The sequence below is a fragment of the Anopheles funestus genome (genome assembly GCF_943734845.2).
Source record: "Anopheles funestus chromosome X unlocalized genomic scaffold, idAnoFuneDA-416_04 X_unloc_62, whole genome shotgun sequence".
NCBI classification, from domain to species: domain Eukaryota; kingdom Metazoa; phylum Arthropoda; class Insecta; order Diptera; family Culicidae; genus Anopheles; species Anopheles funestus.
Genome location: NW_026045190.1, coordinates 130,001 through 142,500, shown reverse-complemented (window position 1 = coordinate 142,500; position 12,500 = coordinate 130,001).

Sequence of the window (12,500 nt, the reverse complement as noted above, 5' to 3'; positions counted from 1 at the left end):
GCCATCAGAGCGATATTGGATTAATGCGGGCTCATAAACGCACCTGAGAAGTGAAAATTGGTACCTTGCACGCAGGATGCAAGAAATGCTTGAGTGTTAACCATCATCGGTACCAAGTACCTAGGTTATATCGAGTGCGTAGATGGAAGTCGGTACCAAAGGGAAACCTTCCTAGGCTAGGTGCACGCAAGTGAGTATGGATCGATCAGTAGAAAGATGGGAAGCCATAGGAAACCTTCCTAGGCTAGGTGCACGCAAGTGAGTATGGATCGATCAGTAGAAAGATGGGAAGCCCAAGGAAACCTTCCTAGGCTAGGTGCACGCAAGTGAGTATGGATCGATCAGTAGAAAGATGGGAAGCCATAGGAAACCTTCCTAGGCTAGGTGCACGCAAGTGAGTATGGATCGATCAGTAGAAAGATGGGAAGCCAAAGGAAACCTTCCTAGGCTAGGTGCACGCAAGTGAGTATGGATCGATCAGTAGAAAGATGGGAAGCCATAGGAAACCTTCCTAGGCTAGGTGCACGCAAGTGAGTATGGATCGATCAGTAGAAAGATGGGAAGCCCAAGGAAACCTTCCTAGGCTAGGTGCACGCAAGTGAGTATGGATCGATCAGTAGAAAGATGGGAAGCCATAGGAAACCTTCCTAGGCTAGGTGCACGCAAGTGAGTATGGATCGATCAGTAGAAAGATGGGAAGCCATAGGAAACCTTCCTAGGCTAGGTGCACGCAAGTGAGTATGGATCGATCAGTAGAAAGATGGGAAGCCCAAGGAAACCTTCCTAGGCTAGGTGCACGCAAGTGAGTATGGATCGATCAGTAGAAAGATGGGAAGCCATAGGAAACCTTCCTAGGCTAGGTGCACGCAAGTGAGTATGGATCGATCAGTAGAAAGATGGGAAGCCATAGGAAACCTTCCTAGGCTAGGTGCACGCAAGTGAGTATGGATCGATCAGTAGAAAGATGGGAAGCCCAAGGAAACCTTCCTAGGCTAGGTGCACGCAAGTGAGTATGGATCGATCAGTAGAAAGATGGGAAGCCATAGGAAACCTTCCTAGGCTAGGTGCACGCAAGTGAGTATGGATCGATCAGTAGAAAGATGGGAAGCCCAAGGAAACCTTCCTAGGCTAGGTGCACGCAAGTGAGTATGGATCGATCAGTAGAAAGATGGGAAGCCATAGGAAACCTTCCTAGGCTAGGTGCACGCAAGTGAGTATGGATCGATCAGTAGAAAGTGGGAAGCCCATTACCAAATGCCCTAGTGAAGACCGTAAACGAATATCATGAACCGATAAGGAGCACCAAATGCCCTAGTGAAGACCGTAAACGAATATCATGAACCGATAAGGAGCACCAAATGCCCTAGTGAAGACCGTAAACGAATATCATGAACCGAGAAGTAGCAACGAATGCCTGAAAAAGTACCAAGTCCACGGTATAGAGTAACGAGAGTTAACCGCCGTGATGTATGCAATGAGGGCAGCCATTGCATGGGTTCTGGACTTGGTTCGCGAATAACTTTTTTGCTAGACATCGGACAAAGTTGACGTGGAAGAACGAAATGTAGCATTTGATGCCACCTATCCAAAACTTTTTCAAGATTGAAGATCCGATCGATACAGCCTGAGTTATAGGCAAAAGTTGGTGCAAAAACGAGCATTTTTAATGGTGAAAAATCGGTACTCCTCGAATAGCTCCTGTTGGAAGCATCGGACCACATGGTCGTGGAGGAACATATTGTAGCGCGCGGTGTCAAGTATCGACACCCAAAACCGCATGTCCGATGGACGGAAAATGACCAAGTTATAGTGAAAACTTGGTTGCACCAAATTCCCGAAGAAGTGCAACGAGAAGGTGAATGCGATGGTTGTTCGTCGAATAGCTCCGGCCACAGACATGGTAGCGATTAGTGGTGCATGGAAGAAATCTAGCCACAAGTGCCATCTACCCATGGCCAGAAGAAAGTGTGGCCATATCTTGGATACCGGCGGAGCTATGGGGCAAATATGGGCCAAAAATGGTGCAAGTTGGACCAAAAATCCGAAAAAGTACCTAGGTAAATGCGATGGTTGTTCGTCGAATAGCTCCGGCCAGAGACATGGCAGCGATTAGTGGTGCATGGAAGAAATCTAGCCACAAGTGCCATCTACCCATGGCCAGAAGAAAGTGTGGCCATATCTTGGATACCGGCGGAGCTATGGGGCAAATATGGGCCAAAAATGGTGCAAGTTGGACCAAAAATCCGACCAAGTGCGCGAGGCGCTTTCGTGAATAGCTCCGGCCACAGACATGGTAGCGATTAGTGGTGCATGGAAGAAATCTAGCCACAAGTGCCATCTACCCATGGCCAGAAGAAAGTGTGGCCATATCTTGGATACCGGCGGAGCTATGGGGCAAATATGGGCCAAAAATGGTGCAAGTTGGACCAAAAATCCGAAAAAGTACCTAGGTAAATGCGATGGTTGTTCGTCGAATAGCTCCGGCCACAGACATGGTAGCGATTAGTGGTGCATGGAAGAAATCTAGCCACAAGTGCCATCTACCCATGGCCAGAAGAAAGTGTGGCGCTATCTTGGATACCGGCGGAGCTATGGGGCAAATATGGGCCAAAAATGGTGCAAGTTGGACCAAAAATCCGACCAAGTGCGCGAGGCGCTTTCGTGAATAGCTCCGGCCACAGACATGGTAGCGGTTAGTGGTGCATGGAAGAAATCTAGCCACAAGTGCCATCTAGCCATGGCCAGAAGAAAGTGTGGCGATATCTTGGATACCGGCGGAGCTATGGGGCAAATACGGGCCAAAAATGGGTAAACTTGTACGGTCCAAAGCCAAGGGTAAATTTTTTTATTCCTCTAATAACTTCTAGCACAGACATTGAATCGGTTGGTAATGTATGGATGAAATGCAGCAAACAGTTGGAACTACCCATAAAATCTTAAAGATTGACGATCCAATGTATAGAACCGGAGTAATGTGCGATACTTGGTGTAAAATCGAGTGAAAAATTAACCATAAACTGTTTTTGGCCCATAACTCGAATACTAGACATCGGAAGGGGGGGTCGTAGAACGATTTTTTGTTGCCCTATCGATTCCCTATCGAACGAGCAAAAGTTGTTTTTTTGACCAAAAAGGACCCCTACTCTAGTAAAATTGGCCTGATTTTACTAGTCCTCGGTACCCGTACAGGCAAAATGAGCAAAATGCTCAAGTATGAATGGTTTTTGGCCCATAACTCGAATACTAGACGTCGCAGGGGGGTGTCTTAGAACAATTTTTGGTAGCCCTTGAAATTATCTATCGATTGACATATACTTGATTTTTTGGCCAAAAAGTTCCCTAGACTAGTAAAAATCGCATCATTTTACTAGAGTCGGGTACCCTGGACGAAAAACCGCTATAATTGCGGTTTTTGGCTAATAACTCGAATACTAGACGTCGCAGGGGGGTGTCGTGGAACAATTTTTGGTAGCCCTTGAAATTATCTATCGAATGACATATACTTGATTTTTGGCCAAAAAGTTCCCTAGACTAGTAAAAATCGCATCATTTTACTAGAGTCGGGTACCCTGGACGAAAAACCGCTATAGTTGCGGTTTTTGGCTAATAACTCTAATACTAGACGTCGGAGGGGGGTGTCGTGGAACAATTTTTGGTAGCCCTTGAAATTATCTATCGAATGACATATACTTGATTTTTGGCCAAAAAGTTCCCTAGACTAGTAAAAATCGCATCATTTTACTAGAGTCGGGTACCCTGGACGAAAAACCGCTTAAGTTGCGGTTTTTGGCTAATAACTCGAATACTAGACGTCGCAGGGGGGTGTCGTGGAACAATTTTTGGTAGCCCTTGAAATTATCTATCGAATGACATATACTTGATTTTTTGACCAAAAAGTTCCTAGACTAGTAAAAATCGCATCATTTTACTAGAGTCGGGTACCCTGTACGAAAAACCGCTATAGTTGCGGTTTTTGGCCAATAACTCGAATACTAGACGTCGGAGGGGGGTGCCGTAGAACAATTTTTTGTAGCCCTTGAAATTACCTTTCGAATGATATATAGTGGTTTTTTGGTCAAACAGTGACCCCGAGACTAGTAACCCTCCATACACAAAACCGCCTAAAAAGTTTTGGTTTTGCAAAATTTTGAAAAGTGCGTCAAAAAAATTTTTTCAAAAAGTACCAAATCGTGATCAGAACTCACTATAGACCATAAAAAGTGAAATCCGATGGTCATTTGCAACACTTGGTCAATCGAGAAAAATTTCACTTTTTTACTAGAGTCGGGTACCCTGAACGAAAAATCGCTCAAGTGATGGTTTTTGGCCAATAACTCGAATACTAGACGTCGGAGGGGGGTGCCGTAGAACAATTTTTTGTAGCCCTTGAAATTACCTTTCGAATGATATATAGTGGTTTTTTGGTCAAACAGTGACCCCGAGACTAGTAACCCTCCATACACAAAACCGCCTACAAAAACTTTGTTTTGAAAAATTTTGAAAAGTTCAAAAAAATTTTTTTTTCAAAAACTACTAAAACGTGATAAGAACTTACTATAGACCATGAAAAGTGATATCCGATGATAATTTGCAAAAGTTGGTAACTAGTAAAAAATTTCACTTTTTTACTAGAGTCGGTGCAACGAGAAAAAAAAAGTCCGTGATGGAGAAAAATGGCACGTTTTCCACGCCTGTACGCTTTCGTTTTCTATATAGGGGGTAGGTGAGCCAGAAGCATGAATTTGACTGAGTACGTATCTTTATGAATTGGGCCCTTCTAAATCGATTGAGACTACCCCCAGGACGATCGGACGACTGCTTCTGGCTCAAAATGTGGTTTTTAGATTTTGATCGTCAATTATGAGAGAAAAAATCGATTAGAAGTAAAGATACGAAATGCTTGGTCTAAGTTGGGAAACGACTTCGGATATTTGTTGGACGTTGTCGTAGAAGGTCCGAGGACCAAGGAAAAGTGATTTCCAAGTGGATTTATGCACTATTAGTCGATGGTAAGATGTGAAATTAGTAGAACTTACCATACAGTTTGCGAAGTTGAAGCAATCGGTTGGTGAATATGGTACTGTCTGTCCAATTTGGTGGTTCGGAATGAGTGAAACGATGTTGATGATGGATAGACGTTCCGATTGCCCCCGATCGGGGAACATATAGTGGTCTTTAAGGTCCAAGTACCTATGTTTTGGTAAGCAGAACTGAGAGTTAAAGGATGAAAGTCGGCCATTCCTAATATCATCCTATCGGTGGTTCGCGAGTTGTTTGAGGACCGGAGCAGCTCGCGATGAAACGGTCCTAGGGTATTGGTTATCCATCCAAGGAAGAGTAAATGCGATCCTAGATGTGTGTCGTTGGCCGTTCTACCGGTATCGCCTATCGATGAGATATCGACGGGCATGCCTTACTCGAAAGTTGAATTCTAGGATCGATGGTCAAACAGACCTATGAGCGATAAACCAAACTGAACACGTATTGATGTCGGCTTTTCCTATCATTTGATGCCGCAGGTTGTTTAGGGACCGGAGCAGCTTGCGGCCGAGACGGTCCCCGGGGGTTTCTTTCTCCAAGGAGTGGAAACTATTAAGCAAGAGTTGTAGCAAGATACGATCCTCTGATGTGTCGTTGGCCGTTCATGCGGTATCGCCTGTCGATGAGATATCGATGGGCATGCCTTACTCTACCGACCTTCTAATTGAGAGTATTAATCAGGGATCGATGGTCAAACAAGACCAATGAGCGATAAACCAAACTGAACACGTATTGATGTCGGCTTTTCCTATCATTTGATGCCGCAGGTTGTTTAGGGACCGGAGCAGCTTGCGGCCGAGACGGTCCCCGGGGGTTTCTTTCTCCAAGGAGAAGAAACGATTAAGCAAAAGTTGTAGCAAGATACGATCCTCTGATGTGTCGTTGGCCGTTCAAGCGGTATCGCCTGTCGATGAGATATCGATGGGCATGCCTTACTCTCCTGACTGTTTAATTGAGAGTTATAATCAGGGATCGATGGTCAAAAAGACCTATGAGCGATAAACCAAACTGAACACATATTGATGTCGGCATTTCCTATCATTTGTCGCAGGTTGTTTGGGGACCGGAGCAGCTTGCGACCGAGACGGTCCCTTCCCGAAAGATGGTGAACCGAGTCGTCTGGCGTAAAAACCGGACGACTCGAAAGGGCTTGACCCTTTCAAGTGAGCGATAATCACATTCTACGCTCAGTTCGACAGCTGCAAGGCAATCACTCGCTATGTTCAGAGCTAATACATGCAACATGCCGGCATTGTTTCCACCGACGCATGGATTCAAGACTGGTGCACTTATTAGTTAAACCGTTCGCCTCCGGGTGTTTCGAGTTCAAGTCTGGATGAGGATTGATCTTGCTGGTAATAGCTTGAGCCCTTAAGGGGTCGAAGCGTACATCTTGAGACCATGTACAACATATTACCAAATCGGCACCATGGGTTCGGGTGCAAGTGATGTAACCGTGAAAGATGTTGAGCAGCCCAACATCGGTTTACACACGCATAATAGGAAGGCAGCGCTGTCGACTGGTCAGTCGTGTAAGAAGTGTGCATTATCGATCACAAATATATTGGTGATCTGTAGGTTGCGCATACACCATGCCCGGTGTAAAGTGCCGTGGTCCCCCCCGGGGGGCTGCATCAAACCGTTCGCCACGCGAACTACCCAATGGAACGAACTCTATGCATTTAATAAGAAGAAGAGATGATAATGAAACACGGTCGATTTAAGAGTTGAAAACGTTGAAATACCTATAAGCAAGTCTTAAGTTGGTGGTGACCGTTACGCCCCAACAAATTGGTGCCTTACCCTACACCAAAGAGCCATTCAACATGGTTCAAGTGAGCGATAATCACGCTCTACGCTCAGTATGACAGCTGCAAGGCAATCACTCGCTAAGTTCAGAGCTAATACATGCAACACGCCGGCATTGTTTCCACCGACGCATGGATTCAAGACTGGTGCACTTATTAGTTAAACCGTTCGCCTCCGGGTGTTTCGAGTTCAAGTCTGGATGAGGATTGTTCTTGCTGGTAATAGCTTGAGCCCCTGAATAAGGGGCCGAAGCGTACATCTTGAGTAAATGTACAACATATTACCAAATCGGCACCGTGGGTTCTGGTGCAAGTGATGTAACCGTGAAAGATGTTGAGCAGCCCAACATCGGTTTACACACGCATAATAGGAAGGCAGCGCTGTCGACTGGTCAGTCGTGTAAGAAGTGTGCATTATCGATCTCCAATATATGAGCTCAGTATGACAGCCCAATTGGTAATCCTCGGGACCTCCAGAAAGGAAGCTGGATGAGGATTACCAAATCGAAAGTTGATAAGTGTAGTGGTACCACTTAGTCAACTTGTATCCCGAAAGATGGTGAACCGAGTCGTCTGGCGTAAAAACCGGACGACTCGAAAGGGCTTGACCCTTTCAAGTGAGCGATAATCACGCTCTACGCTCAGTTCGACAGCTGCAAGGCAATCACTCGCTAAGTTCAGAGCTAATACATGCAACATGCCGGCATTGTTTCCACCGACGCATGGATTCAAGACTGGTGCACTTATTAGTTAAACCGTTCGCCTCCGGGTGTTTCGAGTTCAAGTCTGGATGAGGATTGATCTTGCTGGTAATAGCTTGAGCCCCTGAATAAGGGGTCGAAGCGTACATCTTGAGACCATGTACAACATATTACCAAATCGGCACCATGGGTTCGGGTGCAAGTGATGTAACCGTGAAAGATGTTGAGCAGCCCAACATCGGTTTACACACGCATAATAGGAAGGCAGCGCTGTCGACTGGTCAGTCGTGTAAGAAGTGTGCATTATCGATCACAAATATATTGGTGATCTGTAGGTTGCGCATACACCATGCCCGGTGTAAAGTGCCGTGGTCCCCCCCGGGGGGCTGCATCAAACCGTTCGCCACGCGAACTACCCAATGGAACGAACTCGATGCATTTAATAAGAAGAAGAGATGATAATGAAACACGGTCGATTTAAGAGTTGAAAACGTTGAAATGCCTATAAGCAAGTCTTAAGTTGGTGGTTTCGTTGTGCCCCAACAAATTGGTGCCTTACCCTACACCAAAGAGCCATTCAACATGGTTCAAGTGAGCGATAATCACGCTCTACGCTCAGTATGACAGCTGCAAGGCAATCACTCGCTAAGTTCAGAGCTAATACATGCAACACGCCGGCATTGTTTCCACCGACGCATGGATTCAAGACTGGTGCACTTATTAGTTAAACCGTTCGCCTGCGGGTGTTTCGAGTTCAAGTCTGGATGAGGATTGTTCTTGCTGGTAATAGCTTGAGCCCCTGAATAAGGGGCCGAAGCGTACATCTTGAGAGTAAATGTACAACATATTACCAAATCGGCACCGTGGGTTCTGGTGCAAGTGATGTAACCATGAAAGATGTTGAGCAGCCCAACATCGGTTTACACACGCATAAGGGGTTTATTGTTATCTGTAGGTTGCGCATACACCATACCCGGTGTAAAGTGCCGTGGTCCCCCAGGGGGCTGCATCAAAACGTTCGCCATGCGAACTACCCAATGGAACGAACTCGATGTATTGAAAGAGATGAACAATTAATAGCGAGAATAGGGGCCCGGAAGCAATTCCGCGGCCCTACGGTCGATTCAAGAGTTGAAACGTTGTACAATCGTGGATAGCACCTAGTGCTAATATGGTGAGAGATAATGTGTGAGGAAATTTAGTTTCCTAAAGTTTAGTTAGTGGTTTCCGTTGTGCCCTAACAAACTTAAAGTTGGTGGTGACCGTTACACCCCAACAAATTGGTGCCTTACCCAACACCAAAGAGCCATTCCATATGGTTCTAGAGAGAGAGAGTTGTGTGGAAATTTATTTCCCACTAAGCGAGTGTGTGTCTGTAGTGGAACGAATTCTGGTTGATCCTACCAGTAATATACGCTTGTCTCAAAGGTTAAGCCATGCATGTCTAAGTACAAACATAAATGAATGTGAAACCGCATAAGGCTCAGTATAACAGCTATAATTCACAAGATCATCCTACCACTAGTTACTTGGATAACTGTGGAAAATCCAGAGCTAATACATGCAACATGCCGGGACTGTTGCCCTCGCGGGTAGCTGAACTGGTGCACTTATTAGTTAAACCAATCGCCTCCGGGCGGCTTGAGTTGAAGTCTGGATAAGGACGCAGATCGTATGGTCGCTTGTCGACTGACGACAGATCTTTCAAATGTCTGCCCTATCAACTATTGATGGTAGTGTAGAGGACTACCATGGTTGCGACGGGTAACGGGGAATCAGGGTTCGATTCCGGAGAGGGAGCCTGAGAAATGGCTACCACATCCAAGGAAGGCAGCAGGCGCGTAAATTACCCAATCCCAGTACGGGGAGGTAGTGACGAGAAATAACAATATGGACCTCTCTAACGATGGTCCATAATTGGAATGAGTTGAGTATAAATCCTTCAACAAGGATCAAGTGGAGGGCAAGTCTGGTGCCAGCAGCCGCGGTAATTCCAGCTCCACTAGCGTATATTAAAGTTGTTGCGGTTAAAACGTTCGAAGTTGATTGCCCGTCCAGACACGTGACCGCCACGGGCGCCCGGTTACACGCCGGGGCCGTTCGTGCGCGCGCTCACGGCTGCGACTCACAATGGTGTACTTGGGCGTTACTCTGTGAACGAGTACCGTGCTACCGGTTAACTCCGGCACGGGCTCCTCATGGTGCTCAAGATACTCACATTTACCTTGAACAAATTAGAGTGCTCAAAGCAGGCTAAGACAAAGCGTCCGGCCCCCCCGTGGGGTTGGCGTTGGCCGAGAATAATCTTGCATGGAATAATGGAATATGACCTCGGTTTATACGATTTCGTTGGTTTGTCAGAAACCTAGAGGTAATGATTAACAGAAGTAGTTGGGGGCATTGGTATTACGGCGCGAGAGGTGAAATTCGTAGACCGTCGTAGGACCAACTGAAGCGAAAGCGTTTGCCATGGATGCTTTCTTTAATCAAGAACGAAAGTTAGAGGATCGAAGGCGATTAGATACCGCCCTAGTTCTAACCGTAAACGATGCCAATTAGCAATTGGGAGACGCTACCCCTATTCGGTGCTCTCAGTCGCTTCCGGGAAACCAAAATCGGGTTCCGGGGGAAGTATGGTTGCAAAGTTGAAACTTAAAGGAATTGACGGAAGGGCACCACAAGAAGTGGAGCTTGCGGCTTAATTTGACTCAACACGGGAAAATTTACCAGGTCCAAACTTATCGAGGTAAGACAGATTGATAGCTCTTTCTCAAATTTAAGGGTAGTGGTGCATGGCCGTTCTTAGTTCGTGGAATGATTTGTCTGGTTAATTCCGATAACGAACGTGACTCAAACATGCTAACTAGAACGCTGTCAGCAGTGCGCCTCCGGGCGCACCTGACGTTACAGCCGGGCGGCGCCTTCACGGGCGGTCGTCGGCTACGTTTGCCCTGCTTAGCGGGACAACTTGTGTTTAGCAAGCTGAGAATGAGCGATAACAGGTCCGTGATGCCCTTAGATGTTCTGGGCTGCACGCGTGCTACAATGTGGGTCGCAGCGTGTTCTCGCCAATAGGCGCCCCCATTCCGAGAGGAACGGGAAATCACTAAAATGCCCATCTAGTCGGGATTGGGGACTGCAACGGTCCCCATGAACCTGGAATTTCTAGTAAGCACTAGTCATTAGCTAGTGCTGATTACGTCCCTGCCCTTTGTACACACCGCCCGTCGCTACTACCGATGGATTATTTAGTGAGGTTTCTGGAGGCTTACCTTCCGCGGTTCCTTCGTGAGCTGCAGCTGGCATGGCTGAAGTTGACCGAACTTGATGATTTAGAGGAAGTAAAAGTCGTAACAAGGTTTCCGTAGGTGAACCTGCGGAAGGATCATTACTGATGATCGTCCGCGAGTGACCAACCATGGGCTGCCTTCGGTGTAGCTCGGTCGCTCGCTTGCTATGTGTCAGAATTTGTTGAAAGCCAACTCGTTCGTTGTACACTTTGATGGGTGACCATCACTGTGTCCCCGTGCCGAGCTAGATCTCCCCTAGCCGTAAGGCACTTGAACGCCCCTTCGACGACGAGTTGCATGTGTGTGGTATGTGTCAGAATCTGGTGAAGCTTTCTGCATGTGATGTGCCTTGTGTGGATCCGTGGCCATTGCATTGTGTCTGGTGCTTAGATACCCAGACACTTAGAACGCTTGCGCGGAAAGCAAACTCGATCGTTGTACACTTTGATGGGTGACCATCACTGTGTCTCCGTGCCGTGCTAGATCCCCCCTAGCCGTAAGGCACTTTGAACGCCCCTTCGACGACGAGTTACAAGAGTGTGGTATGTGTCAGAATCTGGTGAAGCTTTCTGCATGTGATGTGCCTTGTGTGGATCCGTGGCCATTGCATTGTGTCTGGTGTGTAGGTACCCAGACACTTAGAACGCTTGCGCGGAAAGCAAACTCGATCGTTGTACACTTTGATGGGCAACCATCACTGTGTCTCCGTGCCGTGCTAGATCTCCCCTAGCCGTAAGGCACTTTGAACGCCCCTTCGACGACGAGTTACAAGAGTGTGGTATGTGTCATAATCTGGTGAAGCTTTCTGCATGTGATGTGCCTTGTGTGGATCCGTGGCCATTGCATTGTGTCTGGTGTGTAGGTACCCAGACACTTAAGCAAACTCGATCGTTGTACACTGTGATGGGCGAGCATCACTGTGTCTCCGTGCCGTGTAAGAGCTCCCCTGGCCATCAGGCACTTGAAAGGTCCTTCGACGACGAGTTACAATAGTGGTGTGTTAGATACGTCAGGTGATGGTATCTACTGTTGTGCAATACGTATCCGGCCACGGCACGGAACGAACGGGAACTGTGGTGCAGACATACAAAGAGTTAAGCCTATTAGTCATTAACTCTAAGGACGGGGCCATGGGGCGGTACGCAAAGGATACGGATGAGCGAGTATGCAGGCCCAATACTCAATAGCTCGATCCGATCCAAGCACATGAGTTGACTGCGGCGCCAGGTTAACCAATGTGCTAGATTCTATTTGGCCAGTAGAATCTTGTGTCTTATGCGATTTGATACCAAGACACCAGAACGAAAGTTAGTTGAAGAGTTATTAAACTCTTATGAAGTATGGTTGTGCAATCACAACTTATGACTTTAACCTATAAAGTGGATATGGACTTGCAATTATAACATGGAATCTCTACACACCCCATGAGCTCGATCCAATCCACGCACACGAGTTGCCTGAGTAGCGACAGGTATACCGATGTGCAATACGTATCCGGCCACGGCACGGAACGAACGGGAACTGTGGTGCAGACATACAAAGAGTTAAGCCTATTAGTCATTAACTCTAAGGACGGGGCCATGGGGCGGTACGCAAAGGATACGGATGAGCGAGTATGCAGGCCCAATACTCAATAGCTCGATCCGATCCAAGCACATGAG